Source organism: Ixodes scapularis, unplaced genomic scaffold, assembly GCF_016920785.2.
Source record: "Ixodes scapularis isolate PalLabHiFi unplaced genomic scaffold, ASM1692078v2 PGA_scaffold5__190_contigs__length_132052651, whole genome shotgun sequence".
Lineage (NCBI taxonomy): Eukaryota > Metazoa > Arthropoda > Arachnida > Ixodida > Ixodidae > Ixodes > Ixodes scapularis.
In genome coordinates, this window is record NW_024609880.1 from 79,931,414 (window position 1) to 79,946,158 (window position 14,745).

The following is a 14,745-nucleotide window of genomic DNA, read 5'->3' on the forward strand; positions in this document are numbered from 1 at the left end:
ATTCTACCCTTTCGCCATGGTGGATATCTTTATATTTTGGGAAAACTTCGGGCTTCCAAAAATAGGCGAAAACGAGAAAGACGGCTGTCACCTGAAGACCAGTAAGGGAATAATAAGACGCGCCGACGATTTTGCTTCTTCCGGGCCATTCGAGGTCTGTTTTCGTGGTGGGCACGGAGGCGACAGCGCTCGCATCGATTATCTGTCTCTCCCAGCGTGGTGGGAGAAAGATGTGAAGCGCTCGGTTTCCGGCAAAAGAAAGCACGCGTTGACATCGTACGTGGGCTAAGGAGAGCGGACCAAGACGCGAGGACAGATACAGTAAAAAATACAAAAGTACGAAAAAAAACAAAGCGCAGTACAAAGGCTTTTTTTCTTTTTGCGCTGTGTTGTTACCGAAGGAGGAGCCGGAACAGCCCTTTTAGTGCAAGACAAGGGAGGCAGATTTCTTCGAGTGGGCCTTTAATGCAATTTACATGTCGGCGGTTATTCCAGTTAATTATGTTTTCTTTGGCGGTAAACAGACATAGGCCGAATAAATAAAAGGCACAAATTAGTGTTCTACTTGTTTCTGCGTAATATACCTAACCGTGATCTAGGAATTAAACCTCTAGACTCATTGTATTTTTCCAGCATCCAGCTCGAACGATTTTTTTTTCGTCAATTGAAATAAATAGTAGTCGGTAGTACAATAAAGTTGTTGAACTACCCTTGTAAAAATAAGTGTTGCATCGGCTTATATTTCTCTTCGGGAGTTAGCCGTTTCCGACCTGTAATGCCAGCCGATCGGTGCTGTGTGATCGTCGTCAGGATCAAGTGGTTTGCCTAGGCAACGACAATGGAGAGAGTAGCGCATCGCCATGGAGGTAACAGAGTACAACTGGTGTAACGTCTTCCTGCCGGAACGCGGCGCGTCGCGCGGGGGCGGAGCTTGTGTCACATGACAATCGTCGAATTTGAGTACGCAGCCGGCGGCTTCCGAACGCGAATTCTGCAGGGGTCTGGAAATAGATTGAGTACATATGAGGAGTGGGCCACTTGAACTCAGCTCAATTTAAAATCATGATGCCACCCAATAATGTTCAAAATCCATAGAAAGACGAGTTTCGATTATATATATATATATATATATATATATATATATATATATATATATATAACCTAACCCGACCGGACATTGGGAGGCCCAGAGTTCAAATCCTGGCTCCGCCGTTTTTTGGTTTTCGGCGGGTTCCTGAAAACTTTGATTCTTTGATTAATTGGATTAAGTACGGTTCATTCATCTGCACATATTCGTTTATATATATATATATATATATATATATATATATATATATATATATATATATATATATATATATTGTCGAGGACTGCTGCTGGGTCTGCTGTGCCGATGCGTGATGGGAGCATAGGATCGGTGGGAAGTGGACATCGGGACAAACCGTCAGCGTCGACATGGCGTTTACCTGATTTGTAGACAACCGTGAAAGTGTATAGTGTTGAAGCTTTAATGACCACCGTCCAAGACGGCCCATTGGATCTTTGAGGCTTGCTAGCCAGCAGAGGGTGTGGTGGTCAGTCACAATGCGGAATGGTGAACCACATAGGTAGGGGCGGAACTTTGTAATTGCCCATATAGCCGCTATACATTCTTTTTCAGTCGTTGAGAAATTTCGTTCAGAGGTAGTCAAAGTTCTACTGGCATATGCTATTACTCGCTGCTCATTTCGAATGGTCTGGGCCAAAACTGCTCCAACACCGTTACCGCTGGCGTCTGTTCTTATTTCTGTATCTGCGCCTTCGACGAAATGTCCAAGGATGGGGGTAGAGGTCACCGCTATTTTTAAGGACTCGAACGAGTCCTGCTGTACCTTGGTCCACTGAAAGCGTGCACGATTCCTTAGTAAATTATTGAGAGGCTCCGCGATGTCAGAGAAACCACAAATAATTTTTTGAAAATAAGTGCATAATCCTAGGAAGACCCGGACATCTTTCACTTTCAGTGGTACAGGAAATTCAGCCACAGCTCGGAGTTTGTCGGGGTCTGGGCTGACGCCGGAAGCACTGACGAGATGACCCAGTACTTTGATTTGTGGAGCGGCAAACGTACATTTCTTGGAATCAAGTTGTAGACCGGCGGCTCGGAAACACTGCAGGACCATACGCAGCCGGTGTTGGTGCTCGTCGAAAGTCGGGGCGAACACGACGACGTCGTCGAGGCAGCACAGACAGATGTTCCTCGTAAGGCCGCGTAGTAGAGAGTCCATCATACGCTCAGAGGTGGCTGGAGCGTTGCAAAGTCCAAATGGCATCACATTAAAGTGATACAGGCCAGTTGAAGTAGTGAATGCGGTTTTGGGCTTGTCGTGACTGGCGACAGGAATTTGCCAGTAACCACTTCGGAGGTCCATGGAAGAGAAATATGACGACCCTTGGAGCGTATCAAGAGTGTCGTCAATTCTGGGCAGTGGATAAACATCCTTTTTTGTGACTTTGTTTAGTTCGCGGTAATCAATGCAGAAACGCCAAGAGCTGTCTTTCTTCTTAACAAGAACAACGGGTGAAGACCATGGACTAGAAGATGGTTCGATTACTTTCTTTTGGAGCATATCATCTATATGTGTCTGAATTACTCGGCTTTCGGCTGGGGAAACTCTGTACGGTCGGCTTCGAACGGGTGATGAATCGCCAGTATCAATTCGGTGCTCTATAAGCGAAGTTTGCGGCAACTTTCCGGGGTTAATGTCAAAAAGGGTTTCGTAGTCTGCAAGAAGACGGGCTAATATATGTCGTTGGGTCAGTGGTAGGCGGGGGTCGATCATTTTTTTCCAGGTGCTTGCTGAAATCAGGTGGTGTAGGGGGCGCGTCTGAAGTGGCGGGGAGGAGACTGGCAAATTGGTGATGCACTGTTCGGTGCATTGTAGCGACACGACTTCCGGAAGGAACGATTTGGGGTTCGGAAGAACAGTTGGTTACCCATAACTGAAGTTTTCCACTCGTGAGTGTAGCAAGCAAATAGGCAATGATTATGCCCTTGGTCACGAGCTGCGTAGAGATGGGTTCAATGAGACCAGGATTTGCTGCGGTGGGTAGGGTCGGTACGAGTGTGGCGACAACGGCAGAGTACGGAGGCAGCAGTATGTCAGTGTCGGCTACCAGGGTGACGAGCGAACCATCAGCAGCAACCTCGGCAGTATCAGGAGAGTTGAGATGCAATTCACGGCTGGCACAGTCAATGAATGCTTCTGTTGAAGACAGAAAGTCCCATCCCAGGATGATCTCGGCGATGCAGGTAGGAAGCACTATGAACATAACAACGTAACGGTTGTTACCAATCCGGATTGTAAGGGTGCAGTATCCGAGGGGGGGAACCAAATCGCCATTGCCCATGCGCATCAAGTGTCCTTGCAACGGCGGAGTAAGTACTGCGCGCAGACGACGGCGGATGTGTTCAGAAATGCAAGACTTCGCGGCTCCTGTATCGACTAGGGCGGTGAAGTTGTGATTTCTAATTTTGAGTACAATTGATGTTGATCCTAAATAAGGAGGATTTGCGGATAGTGGTGAGTGTGCAGCCTGACCTCCAACGTAGCTGCAGACCGCTTTATCTAGTTTGACTGTTGGGAAGGTCCGGGAGCGTCGGTGGTGAAGGGTGATACAGAACGGCGTCGTGGCGGGTACGGCGATGGTGGGCGGCCACGTCGTGGTGGTGGGGAACGTTCGGGGCTGTGAGAGGGACGGCGACTGTCTGGAAATTGTTCGTGACCGGGGGGAGTGGACGTGTGGGAACGTGAAGAAAATTCGTCGATGGGCGGAGTGCGATGAGTAGCATGGTAGTCAGTATAGTCTGTGGAGTATACACGGCTGGTCGGCGAGGTGCGAGCCGTGTTGCTAAGTCGACGGCGACAATATCGGAGGATGTGTCCTGGTGTGTGACAATAATAACACACAGGTCGCTGATCTGGCGTTCGCCAGATGTTTGTCCTTGGTTGTGGTTGTGTCCATGGAGGGGTTGGTGCGGCATACGTGGCAGGGATGGACTGATAAGCGCAGATCGAAGTTGGGACGGGTGCTGCTGGTGCGTAAGGAGAGGCTGCTGGCGTGACGTGCCCCAGAGCAGCGCGCAGTTCGCTTTGAATTGCGTCCTTTATGCCATGCACGTCAGCATTTGTTTGGTGTTGGTCACTAGATGGTTGTAGCTGTGCGACGAAGGTACGAAGTTCTTCGCATATTATGGTGCGGATGAGCGAAGCAAGGTTTGTGTCGGGAGTTGTTACCTGGGACACTTCAGGGAGTCGCTCGAATGTTTCTTTGGAGATCCGTGCGCTATCGAGCTCTTCGTACTGTCGGCATTCCGCTATCAAGCGCTCTGTTGTAGCAGGTGCTTTCGGAGCCACGACGAAGAAAAGCTCTTGCGAAATGCCCTTGAAGAGGTGGCGAATTTTCTCGTCTTCGGCCATTTCAGCATCAACTCGGCGGCGCAAACGGAGGACGTCCTCAATGTACGCTGTTGATGTTTCTGTGGGTCTTTGATAGCGGCACAATAGTTGGTCGCGCGCTTGCTGCTTCCGGTGCTGGGGTTTGCCAAACACATCGGCGAATGCTGTTTTGAAGCCTTCCCAGGAATTGATGGTTTCTTCGTGATTGTCGAACCAGCGAAGTGCCGTGTCTTTTAGAAGAAAAAAAAAACATTCGCGAGCTTAAAGCTGTCGTCTCAGCGGTTGTAGTGGCTGACCCGTTCATAGTTCTTTAACCAATCGTCGACGTCGGCGTCCGGAGATCCGTCGAAGATCTGGGGGTCGCGCTGTCGATGTTTGACCACGGGCGCTGTACTGTTCGTGGGACGGTTAGCGTTGCCCGCTTCTTCTGGCATATTGACTTGCTCAGGTCGTCTGCTGCGTAGCTCCAGAATTGATAATTAACGGTTAGACGAGAGGCGGAAGAACGATAGCACCTCCACCAACCTGTGAGGCAATGATGTGCAGGTTTAATCAGATGATCGGAGCATTGTAGATGACGGTCAGAGCCGCAGCGCAGCCAGGCGAAGTCAGTCTGAATCGAATCAGGCGGGAACTCCGCGGCCGACACTTGAGCGCGCCACTCGCGCCACGTCGTCGTCTTTCCTAACAATATATATATATATATATATATATATATATATATATATATATATATATATGTATGTTTTTTATGTCTGCAAGACATAATCTCAATTTGTTTATGCAAACGGAGATTTCTCTTTGACGGGGGTTTAACTTAAAGTGAAACTTTTAAAGGTCTGCAGATATAATGATCACTGTTTGTAAAATATTTCAATCCCGCAAAAAAGAAATTTACCAAGTGGTTCAAAAACAAATTTTACGATGATTCGAATACTGCGGCATTGTGTTCAACGCTACATGAGCCACACATCAAGTTCCAATATCAAAATTCTTGCGTGCGGGCTATCCTTGGCCAAGTGGGCTAAGGCGTCTGAGCTCGGAACGTGGGGCGAAAGCTTGCGCTGCAGAACCTCTTGGGTTCAATCTGGAGGATTTTTGTATCGGCACGCGTTCGTGTAATCCATACTGCGTGGTATACGTAAAAAAATACAGTTTAGGGTTGTACTGCACTGGTTAAATTTCTAATGTATGGATAAGACACAAGTCACGCGTAAAGGGGTACTACTATGAAAGCTGTATACGCATACAAGCAACACAATTTTTTTTCTTGCGTGCTACAGTAAAATAGAATTGCACCCCCTACTTTTTGATTGGTGCATTTATTTGTTTATTCTGAGTATGGAATCTTACGTGCCCGCGTACGCGCGAGCTTTGTGCTTTAAGCTTAGTCCACGAACGAGGAATTTTCTAGATTCATTGAGCGAGCGATTTCTGGATCATTTTGAATTCACGCAATCACACGTACGGCTTTAAAAGAAAAAAAAAATCCTAGCTTGGCAACGCTCAAATCCCCCCAGGTCATTATTTCGCGAAACCAGGAAGAACATCAGAGTCACAAATTATACCCTCTTCTCCACAGTTTTAGAGTTCAGTCTTTCAGACACCGCCGGCAGACCGGTTGTAATCAAGGACTTCCAGCGCCGCGGAACGCGAACAGGAACCCGTAAAAAATCCGACGGAAAAGGAAAGGTTTCCAGTTCACCCGACCATTAGGATCCGACTGAACGCACGCCGTTCCGAGTGAGCAATTTGAAACTAGACACGCCCTCTTCCTCTCCCCCTTCGCTACCGCCATCTTGGTACTCCTTCTTCTCTCCCGACTTCAAGTGTGTAGTCCTGGGTTTGGAGGGAGCTTCTCCTTTCCCCGTCTTCTGCGCTGGAACGTCGCTGTTCCGCCTGGACTATGGGGACCCGTACGTGAGACGAGAGGAAGCAATGACGAATGTTTGTCCCCGAGGCGCAGAGCTTGTAATTACGACCCTTTTGCGACCCAGGGCTTCCTAATGAGACACGGTCATCGCCGTGGACGCAGCGTCGAAGAGCGGCCTTTGGAAAGGAGCCTCCGGCTATCGCCCACTTCCGAGAGTTCGCGCGGTCGAGGCATTTGTTTCCCAAAGCCGGTGCCATGCTCATGATACGATGCGTGGTTACACCGGGCGTTCGTGAGAAAAGGGAGCCGTGTTTTTTGGCCCCAATAAATGAACTACACGCGTTGCATAAAGCTCAAACTTCGAGAGAATGGGACACTAGCTTATAGTTATGGAACGTGAAAGTTTGAGAGCACGACATTACCCGAAACGAAAGATAAAATGGTGAGTTAAGATTTCTCGAGGAGCCGATGACCAAACGCTAATATTGTGAAAACATGAAATGACAATATGAGCATTTGTAACATCTATCCCAGGAAAAAAATATCTTGTCTGCAAGAAAGCAAGCAATATTATTTCTAGCTGAGAACCGTTTTTCGCCAATATAAACGCCACATACGTCCACAATTCCAGTTCATTTTACGATATTAGGCCTCCGTGGACTTCGACTCATAGAGAACCAATGTCTTTTTCAACATTGATCTTTTTGATGCAGGTAACTTCATGTTCCCAAACATTTTGCCTCCTTTTTCCAACCCCTAGCGTCACAGTCCCGCCGAGTTGGAGTTTTCTGCGATGCGTATAGTTAATTTATGTGGACCGAAAAACACGGTTCTCTTTTCTTACAAACGCCCGGTAGGTCCTCGGTGTAGCGATTTGCCAAATGATGGGTTTAATTACTTTTTTTATTTGTTCCATTCTACGTAAATTGAGGCAAGTCTAATTAGTTACCTAACTTGTCCCTGAAGGTTGACTACTTTGTATTCTATCTTTTTCGTTTTATGTGAAAGCATTAACTTTCTCATAAAGCAAAGCTGTTCTTGTTTGTAACCGTCTGTAGCAGCGAAACGGCAGCTAAATTGACATTGGCCAAAAGCACAGCAACGCAGATGCTTAGTCGCGGAAGCCGTCGTGAAGCCGGCGGGGTTCGCCGCGCCTGTCCAGGGGGTAGGCGTGATGTCACCACCGCAGCGCTGTGTGAAAAACGAAGACGAGCCACCATGCTTGGAGGAATTCGCTGCGTGTAGGATTTCTCTCGTATTCATACTCGTAAGCTGACTTAAGTGTCTTTAGCGTACGCTATAGTTTTCTTTTTATATATATACTCCGCTTCACTTTAAAGTTGGACCGTACTTTACGCTATGCAATCGGATGGAATCAGTCAAGCGGAACCAAAAGTGCCCCGTTACGACGCTTTGTCGTTTTGTGCGTCTTCTATCACCAACCTAAAACCAATCAAGCGAAGTGAATACGCCGCGATCCTACGCTTTGTTTTTTACTTGATCGATATAGCCCTTGATTGCGAGCTCACCAGGGCAACGAGCGCCGCGGCAACGCACTTTTGCCGCCGTTTGATTGACACCATCAGACCCAGACTGAAACGGAGTATAAGATTTGCTCTCTTATTTCAGTATTGCAGTAACTGCCGTTTGCATAGGGTAAGAAAGAAGCTATCCTTCAGGCGTAAAGTCTTGTGTATACAATTTTTTTTTTTGTAAAACCAATATATCGTTGGGTGCAAGACAGCTGAACAATCTCATTGTTCTGAACGCGCCACTAAAATGTTAGAAAAAGTACACTTGCCGTTTATTTGTTTATTGTTTAGCTATTCAAGTCAAATTGTAATTTTTGAATACACAGACTTTAAGCCTTTATTCAAATTTTCGCGCACTCTACAGTGGTGTGACGTCCCAAATGGCACAGACATTCGGATCCCGAATTAAATCTAAAAGAGAGTATGTTGAGCTCTGTTGTTTCGCTTTTTCGTGCTTCTCAGTGAATGGGTTTCCAAGCTTTCTTTTCCCACTTTGAAACGCCTTTTAATCAGTTGGAAACGGGGTTTACTGTCCACTTTGTACCATTTCTGTCGTCACACTTTAATGTTGCCACCAGGGACTCCCGGTTTGAGAAACACGATGAGAACTAAATTCGAAAACTCAATAACTTCGCGAAATTTGTTTCTTATACACAAACTTGGGTGACTGGAACAGCCGTGTCTATCGCTGTGTAGATCCAATTTTCAGGCAATCAGCGACCATAACAAAAACGTTGGAGTATCCCTGTAACATTGAAATAGTTTAAGAAAACGGCTGGCTCAATTCAGAAATTTAAAACAAATTTTGTTTACCGTTTCTTTAGACCACCTGAGACTGGGTGGAAGAACCTCGCGCAGGGCTCAGTTACGACTACAGTTGCACAGCGTCGTGTTTCTTCCACCCAGTCTCAGGTGGTCTAAAAAAATGGTAAACTTACACCAGCTCGCCTGCGCCCTAACTGCTTTTTCATGAATTTTTGTTCCTCGATTCTGTCGTAGTGATTTCGAAAAACCCGCCAACCGAACTAATTTATTATATTTTCAACGAATTTATTCTAGCATATACTACCAGCACTATCATTGTAATTTTCTTATAGCCTATTCATACATTTGTTCAACGTGAATACACGCTGTCGCAGCCCTTTAGTAAGATTAGCTGCAATTGCGGGCTTCCTCAAATTAAAGGTAGTTTATTACAAAACAATTTATTGCAATAAAAATGTAGCGCCTAAAGAAACAAATACTTAGCACAATAACTTAACGTGGAGCTGATGTTTCGACGTGTCTTTAGCTCCCGGTTAAGTTACAGATGATTAATTTTATGTTGCAATTGGTAAACCTTCGTTGCTAAGAGTATCCGCTCCACTAATCTTCAGATAAATCAAATATAAAGTGCATTAAAACATGATTAATGTGTACATACATATCTTATCGGCAGTCCTGAATTCTACCTCGTCGGTGGTGCGTTGTAAATGGATATTCTGTTCCCCGTTTTGAAATAAATCACGAAATAAGATATTATGATCATTACGTCAAAAACGCGCGGGGCTCAGTTACAACTACAGTCGCACAGCGTCTTTGAGATTGCATTTCTTGCTTCCCCCCACCTCAAAGAGAGAAAAAGACACACACAAAGACACGTAATTAGATAAAATTGCGAACGATATTCAGCAGAAAGGTATGATATATTCGAATGTTCTGGTTCCCTTTCATGTCGCAATAATTGCAGAGCAAGATTCGCGTTCCAAAGGGCTTCCGGGCAGAACCAAGACACGGAGGAGGCAGAAAAAAATGACATCGTCATCTGAATAAATTGAGGGCAGGAACATTACGCCGGTTTCTCATTAGGCTTCGCTACTAATGGCTATAACGAAGAAGAAGCGGTAAAAAACCCGAAAAATGTATCTTCCTATTAAAACTTCAACGGGTGTATCTAAATCGTACGCGGGAAAACGAAACACGTACATAAAAGAGAACGGGTTCGTGGATTCATTACCTATCCCATTAAAATCGCACCTCGGGACTATTACAGAAAGGTCCCCCTCCCCTTTCTTACAAAATGTAACTTTGTGATTCATGGCGTCGCGGAAACGTTCTTTTATCCAGAATGTGAGAGAAACCTGGGATATCTAAATAGAGGCAGAAGTAAACACCTCAGCGCTGTATATTTCATGGATGCAACCACAATTTCATTTCCAGAAGATTGGTCGTTAGACCTTGTTATAGCACTTAAAGCACGAGGCGAGGTGATTCTAACGATTTTATTACCGAATCAAAATAGGATTATATATTCATTTGGCCGTAAAGCGTCGTTACCGATTTGTCCACACGAGGATCAGCGCGGGAGTGAAATAATACCAGCCTGCATATTTGGTTCGATCCAACTTCGAGCGTGGTAGGTCCGCCTCTCGCGAACGTCTGGACTCGACGTTGACCCGTACGTGTGAGAGCACTGGTCATGTCTTCCGAACTCGAAAGCAGTTGTTGACGCCACTGGGAGGGTTTCACAACCGTGTGCTGGAGTTAATTCGGACGACTTAAAAGTTCCAAGTATACTTTACAGGAATTGCCGTGAACTCGTCAGATGGTTGCAGCCGGGGGTTGTAAGAGACAGGTGCTCGTTGAAGCAAGTAATACAGCAGCGGCTCAACAAGATCGCGACCAACCTTCAAAATATAGATGGCGGTTGATTTAGGATCCTTTTAAATCATTAAATTGTCGTTTACATAAAAAGAAAAATATTATTCTGTCTTGATTTTGGTTTACAATTCACATGATCGTGAATCGTCAGGAGATGCAACAAATTCTACGCAGAGAAGACGCTGTATTATAGGTAGCGGGACTGAAATTATTCACACTAAATCTTGTAATCAAATTTACGAAGCCGTACCTGTCGCGTCATATGATCCTAATCCCGACGCTGAAGGGTGCACGAACGTGGCTTAAGCTGCAGACGCCAGGTATCGGCATCGCAGCCTCATCCCCATAAAATACACAATTAAACTTAAGTACTTATTTAATTCAGTTGATACGGTTATTTTACGCTTAGGCACCTCTGTCTGTATTGTTGTATTTATTTGCTATTGGAGTAAAGTGTTAATAGGTATTTTATTGTTTTACTTCCTATTTGTTTGTTTGTTTTTGTGATGAAAATATATTATTCTTGTACTCCCTATTGTGTACCTAAAAATACTTTGCCTTTGCTGTCCGTACTAATGTGGTTGCTTAATGTGGTGATTTTTGTTTTATATGTGGTAATATGCACGTTTTTGTTCTTTCATGCCTTGAATGTTGCTTCCTAGTTGATGTCTAAAAGCTGCAGAAGCCTTCTCAAATCAAGAATTTTGAAATTTTCTTCTGCAGCCTGCATTAGTATCTGATGCATCTTAAAAAGCTTAATAATTATTATTGAATAAGTGAATAGATACGAAATAATTTATGAATCAGTGAATTACCAGAATATAAATAAGAAATAATCTATCTGTCTATTTATCTACCGATTCAATTAATTAATTAATTAATTAATTGTTTAATAAAACCGTCCCGCAGGTTCAGTGGTATTGTTTTGGACTTTCTTTTTTTATATACTCTATCTTAAAAATAAGCAAAGAAATTTTCGAAGCAAGAGAAAATTGCCCGCCGAAGCGCATTTGAAGTCAGGTGTTGGCCAATGTGCAGACATGGCGTTCAACTTGTACGGCAACCCCAGCGCAATAAAATGCTAAACCCTATTTTTATTTTTGTTTTTGAGTGTTTTCTACGACTCCTTTCAAACAACCCGGTCCGTTGTTTTTTCCGAAGCCCTGCCCTAATTTCACAAATATCGATCGGGCACGAAATTCTCGCAAAAACATATTAGTGCGCTAAAGCGATAAACACACACAAAAAATAACTGCTGTTATACCGGAGTGGAGCTTGAGTAAAGTACCCAACGGATGCTTGTAAACATTTTACTGCTCCGTTTTTCTAGGAAATATAAAGTAATTACTTTTATTATCCCTCACATTTCATTTGTTTTTCTTTACGTGTTCCGGTTTTCTACGTGTACGTGCCGTCGTGTACCAATTCGTACCAGTACAGCTACGTCTTGTGAGGACGTAGTTGTACTGCGCGTATTTGTAAACAACGACTACATTTTTAGCTGCCAGAAAATGGTACTGCAATAAATAAGAATTAAAAGATCAGGCAGGGCGGGTCGGAGTGTCGGAGTTTCTTAATCCGAGACAGCCCCTGTTATCACGCTTTGCTTCCTCTCAAGCATATTCTTTTGTTTAAAGTTAACTTACTCTTAACGTGTGTTTTCCAAACCGGCTCACATTTAAAACACCCTACTTGTTTTATTTGTTTTTTTGTATGTTTAGTTGGTACCTTATTTACGCATTATTCATTGTTGATTGGTTTAGATTCTATAGTATTAGCTTGTCGCATTCGATCCCCGTGTAAGGTCATTACCTCTCTTGTTATCTTCACGGCGTTCAAACTCGCGTCCTATTGGCGACTCCAGTGAAATCAACGGCACCTAGTGGCTAGAACACAAAGCTTTGGCGGCAGGTTCCCTCGCCAGCCTTCTTGAACGAATCAAATATTCGCAGCGCCTGGCGGCTTGAAGATAAATGCTCGAAAGCAGGTGCAAAAACACGTGGTGAAAGTAGCCAATACTTTGTCTAGTCTTTCTCCGATCGATTCAGTCTAGAAAACAAAAATATTTGGATCAATACCCGAAGGCTTACAACTAAAATAACAAGCACACCGGACGTGTGATGCAAAAAATAACCGATGTTGATAAAAACAAAATAATGATTACATTAACATGCTTCGAAGTAAAGAAAGAAAGCCAACCAGGAGAGAACCAATTCTACATTACTGATGCGGGAAGTTTGGTGCACAGCAAAAGCGAAAATCAATTCCCCCAGAACAAAATCGCCAGAAGTGTTTTCGGTTTCCCGGTTGTAAAGGGCTTCATTAATCAAATAAACGGGATGCTGGGAACTGGTACATGACGTGTCAGCAAGCAGTAGCGGAGATATAGAGTCGGGGTTCAACACAAATCTAGTACATAGCATTTATAGCCGCCAGGAATGTTCCAGGTCACGGTGCTACTCTAATCGGGGTATCACAGGACACGGGGTTTCTTTGTCCATGGAGGAGTGAATCGGTCGCTGCCATGAACGTGAGCCTTTTAACGTAATATACTAGCGGAAGAAAAAGCAGATATTGCATACCGTCAACACGAATAACGGTTTACAGATGGAGAGAGAAGAAACCAAAGAGGAAACATACCTACATAAGCTAAAACATAGGAGCAAACACTTTCACTCAGTTGGCCACATATTCACACAATAAACAAACAATGTTCATGCCAATATATACTGGTGGGCGGCGAGAGTGTGCATTTGTCATTTTAAAAATGCACGCGTTAAAAATCACGCACACCAACATGGGACACCATGACCCTGACCGTAACTTCGGTGCCGAGATGTACATATGATTTGTACTGAACGAAGTGTAGTTTACGATATAGCCCATGACAGTTGACTGAATCGAATAATGCTCGAAGGAATGGAAAGCACAATAAACGCAAGCCTAAAGTGACCTCCGCTCGTCAACAAACATAGATTTTTGTTCGGGAGTGCCGGCGGAATAAAGGAAATAAAACCGCGCGGCTATCCCGAAAGCACAAACACAAAACAAAAAGCAAAATCTTGAACAAGATATCAAAAAAAAAAAAAGAAACGAAAAGGGTTTGCAGCGTGTCCACGGGCGTCAGAAACCTTTCAGCATCAGCTCAATAAGTCTGGGTAGCACCTCAAACAAAACCCGCTGGAGCTATGACGATTAAAAAAGACCCGTAAAAGCCAAAATTCCTGAAGCGACAAAATCAAGGCTAAGAAAACTGAAGATTTATTTCGAAGCAAAGAAGGCAAGGTCAAACAAAGACATCGTCAAGAACGTTCACTCCCGAAAATATAGCCGCGCAACAACAAACGTATCAACAAAAAAAAAAAAAAAAGAAAGAAAACGCGGATTACTAAATTTTAACACTATTGTCTCTCATGCCGCTGCTTTCTCCAGCCTTGAAAGCCCGACTTGTACCGCGGCCCCGCGCATTCTGCCCAATCCAGGAACACAGAGACACGCTCCCGAAAAGGGAATATGGCTGGCGCATCAAAAGAGGAGCACAAAAGACTTGGACAAAAAATAAAAAAGAACACGGAATTATGGGTGATCAAAAGAATCTTCCTTCCCTACTACCTCCTTTTCACGCCCGCCCAGATATATATTCTCATATTGCCGAAAAAGGTTTCCATACACTCACTCTGTCCACTACCAGCAGGCAAAAAAAGGTGAAACGGAGCGACGGTTTTGAAGAAAAGAGAGCCGTCTGGCGGAAGCGCTCCCCGCGTGTTCCTTTGTTTCTATTGCGGGGCAAAAGTACTGGGATCCAGGGACAACAAAGAACTAACGTAGCGACCCCGTGCCGGTAAAGCACAGCCTTTAATAAACAGGTGAAATATATAGGAACTTTATTCCCCTAGGGAACATGACTCGCTGCCTAAACGAAAAAGTTGCGAAAACATTCTTTAAGCGGAATCAATAAGGGAAATGAAATACCAGGAAGAGACGGATGAGAAAAACACAAGTTTGATTGGAGAGCAATTTAACAGCCGTTTTGAATTATTCCCGGTAGAGCGTGTTGTCCTCAGATCCCAAAGAAGGTTTAGATGAAACTGAAAAATAAATGGTGCGCCAAAGGTTATCTTGGGCTCAAAAGAATGAAGATGGGTTGAAAAGACTGGATTTGGACCTTATCGGCACTCCTTTCGCGTGATTAAGACACCTATTTCACTGTCCACTATAATGAAACTCGAAACGCTTAAATTGTTTATCTTATCTTGGTTTA

The 14,745-nt window shown here is 44.4% G+C and overlaps 1 pseudogene; it reads right to left on the bottom strand.

The window, feature by feature from the left end:
* Positions 1-2,540: 2,540 nt before the first annotated feature.
* On the bottom strand, positions 2,541-3,312 carry LOC121838091 (annotated as a pseudogene).
* Positions 3,313-14,745: the final 11,433 nt, after the last annotated feature.